Raw genomic sequence first — 4,166 nt, 5'->3', positions numbered from 1 at the left:
CTCATGCCGTATCTAGAACCTAATATCTGTGCTGCTACTAAAAGAAGATGCACTTGAAGTCGCCTTCAGCCTATGTAAACGATCGGTATTTTATTTCCTAAAGTTTTTAACTCTGCAAGAAAAAGTATTGCGATTATTCCGTGAGTTTTGTTATGCAAATTTTAACATAGAACATTGCGCTCCATTTGGATGATTTTGATTATTTTTATTTAGTTGGATATGTTTCAAATTATCGCATCCTATGGAATTTAAGAAAGGCCGAAGTGTTTTTGTGTTTGCTCTAGTTAAGTTTATTCGACATTATTATTTTTTAATTAAAAATATTCGCATTAGAAAAAGAAATCCTACGAATGCCCGTGCCAGAATTTCAAAAAAGTGAAGTTATGGACAAGTTTTTTCAGTAAACTTTATGTTATTTGTATGACAAACCCTATTGAAATTAAATCAATTTTACATATGTAATATACCAAAACAATTGTCCAAGCGATTTATATCAAAGCTGCAAGGAAAACATGAATTTAAAAAATCACCTAAAAGACTTGCTGAAGTGGAATAGAAGATTTGAATTTGAATAAAAAGTTAAATATAATCATTATTTAAGAAAACACAAAAATAATATTTGTATAAGTGAATTAAACACTACATTGAATATAATGTAATTGAAATTGGAGTATACTTTTATTAGTGAACACGTAATATAAAAATAAATAAGCAATATTAAAAATAATGTATCCAATAAGTAATATTATTAAAAAAATATATTTTTCAGGGAAACAAATATAAATTATAATTTTATAAAACGTTCATGGTGTAAATAGAATCAATGTTTTAACATCTTTGTTTCAAAGATATGTGTAATAATAAAAGTATAAAGAGAGCAATAGGGTTGTCTCGCGATTTTCGATGAAATAATTTTTTAATGCATAATTGCAATCCGAACCGAAGGTGCGCTCTAATTTTTTCTCTCTATTAAATCGTTCCACAGAAAAAAAATTATTAAAAATTGAATGCGGTAAAACACTTGTTCAAATTGGTGTCACGTGATTCAGAGGTTCTCATAATTATCTATCAGCGTGACAGTGCGAAACTCATGATAAAGAGGTTAGGCCACGGTCTGCTGTCAATTCTGACTATTTTGATTTGATAGCTTTATTTTTTAAGGTTTATGTGACCAAAAAAGTTATCCTGTTGTAATATTTGGTTTAAGAGTCAGTAGTATGTTGAAGGAAAACAGTCAGTACAATTATCAACACATTTTAAAATTGTACATATTTACGAATTGTTCAGTAAACATGACTAATTTTGAGTACTTTTACAATGAATCCTTTATACATAACATTTATATATCTATTTCCGGCAGATTTCCGCTATTGGCTTTTATGAAACCCTCCTTCAACATTTTTTAAAACATTATTTCGCGAATTCTATTTTCGATATGCACGTAACCAATTCAAAACATCGGCACAGAAAAAGATATTTGAAAATCACTGAAACATGAAAAAATGATATCTGACTTTGGAAACAACCCTATTATAGCAATCATTTTTTATATTCTTCACTGATTATTAAATAACACTTTTACACATATAAATTTAGTTAAATTTAATGAGTAAGTTTAAACTGTGTACTATTCCAATTTTTCTTTGGGAAATTCTTTTTACATTGAATTAATAATATTATTTATTAGGTTTTCGAGAATCAATTAAAAAAATCATACTTTACTTTTTATTTCAATTCAAACGTAGATATATTCCATTTTTCCAGGATTCTTGTACGACCTTCTAATTAATTTTTTCCCTTTAGTATTCATCGAAAATGATTGGAAAACTATTTTGAAATGTTAAATAAGTAACATTGTTTCCATTTAAATAAATTATTGTATGAAAATAACATTTTATTTAATACAAACTTCAAAAAGGTGAACTAGTACCATTGCTTTTTATGCAAAAACAGGGAGTGATGGGACAACTAGCACTGCACTTTGTCAGCAGTGAGAGGTTATGAAAAACATAACCTGAAAATATAGTTAATCCGTCGACATATAGAAATGCACCGAAAACATTGTGGGTAGAACGAAAATGGGCTCTAAAGAGAGAGAGAGAAAACACATAAGATACATATATGTAATACTCCTATATATCTAACTGCTTATATCACGCAATAAGTGGCGCGTGGCAAAAAAATAGAGTGCATTTCGATCTCACAGTGAGCAGAGAACGTTCTAAATACTGCGCGTGCGCTGGAAAGGAGTTTTGAACTATATATACGTCCCAAACTATATATAGTTGTGGACCTTTGTCTTTATTTCTGTCCTATTCCTATTATAAAAAGATGATAAATGAGTGGAACTCTAAATATATCAAAAGTCGTAACGCCTTTTCTTGATTCCTGATCGGCTTCTCATTTTGGCTTGAAAAGACACAGTAAGCGGGAACTTTAAAAATCGACATTGTACAAAATGATCAATTGTCCAAGTAATTAATTAATAAAAACGTAATAATTTGATTGTAGTATATCTATTTGATGTTTTTATTGTCGTTGTACATTTTTCTAATGTTGTTATTATGTTATGATAGGTAAATTGTTTATGTCACCGACACCGACATGTATGTTCAGGGTTGATATGTGACGTGCTATTCCAACGACAAAGAGTTACTGCAGTGTGGCTCCGATGCTGTTTCGAAGTCAAAAATCGAACGGACCTCTCTTTCTATCTCTAAACGTTAGAAAAAGAGGTCCGTTCGAATTTTGACTTTGTACATTGTATCGAACTAACTGTATGGCCCTCATAATTGGAAAAGCACACGTCGGCTTCTTGTTAAAGCGCTAAGGAACCGCCATGCAGGGTTGCCAGATTGCATGACTTGGCCACGATGGCTATTGGTCTATCTTTTTAACGCACTGTTTTCATTCGTCACCTTAGTTACAAAAATTCCTTTTATATTTATTTAAACACACATTTTAGATGCAGCAAACGTTTATTAACGATTTTCATTATATCCTTCATATATCCTTCAATTTTAACTTTTTTATAGTTATAATTTCATAATATATAATTTAAAGTAGCATTAATACCAACTGTAGTTACAATTATTTTATACTAAAGCAATTCATGCTTCATTCATGTAGATCTTTTATAATGTTGTTAAAGCCATTGTAATTGTGAAATATTGTCATACAAACTTAGGATTCAGACGAAAACATGGAGAATACTTATCTCAAGAAGGATAAAATATGTAAGCATACCTCATTTAACAATTAACTTTGGTGGGGCTTAAAAAGCGCCAATATTGAGGCCACGAAGTACTACAAGGAGACCGCACGCCATGTATTTCGACTGGCGCCAGTTCTCGATCACCTGTTCTCGGAGTTTTATGCCATGTGTACTGAGCAGATACAATTCGCATTCTTGCCGATACGAACAGCACCATCCGTATCTTAAAATGCGCGGTTTTACAATTTGAAATGAATGAAATATAATGCGAGTACATTTGAATTGAGATTAAAATGTCTTTCGACAAAAGATTGGAAAAGCAACAGTCGGGCAAGTCGGCATGAAGAGAAAGAAAATATCTTTAACAATAAAGCATTCTTTCTGTAAATAAAATGTCAAGAATAGTATGATGAATGTGAACGAATGTATATTTAAGATTAAATTTTAGCATCATGTTCATTTTACGAAAGAAGTATTAACTTTCGACAGCAGGATGTATAATTTAAATTTTACTTTCGAACCGTCGACATAGAGCCGCCGTTTCATCAATAAAATAAAATGATTTGAAAAGTGTCTCGGAAATGTTAGGTTTTGATATAGGACTCGATGACAGAACTGTTTATAAAGAAAGTCACGTCTGGAATCTATCGCGCTCGCTGGATTTTCATGAGCATAGGGGGTTACTGATTACGCAATCCATAGTTGGGTTTAGGAGGCTAAGGAGAAATATAGAATTTTAGAGTAGGGATTAGGGCCAATGTATAATGAAAAAATGTATGAAGTAAAGGACCAGAAGAATCTGGTACACAGCCGTGGTTCGTTCGTTAGTAATGTAGAGATATTAAAGTTTGTAAAGATAAAGTTTAAAAGTCCAGATTAATAAAATATTTGTTTATTGATTTACTAATAAAAATTTCAGTTTTATTATCTTTCTTTTTAACCTTAAATTGAA

This window comes from Belonocnema kinseyi, chromosome 2 (assembly GCF_010883055.1).
Source record: "Belonocnema kinseyi isolate 2016_QV_RU_SX_M_011 chromosome 2, B_treatae_v1, whole genome shotgun sequence".
NCBI classification, from domain to species: domain Eukaryota; kingdom Metazoa; phylum Arthropoda; class Insecta; order Hymenoptera; family Cynipidae; genus Belonocnema; species Belonocnema kinseyi.
This window is presented reverse-complemented; position numbering follows the sequence as displayed.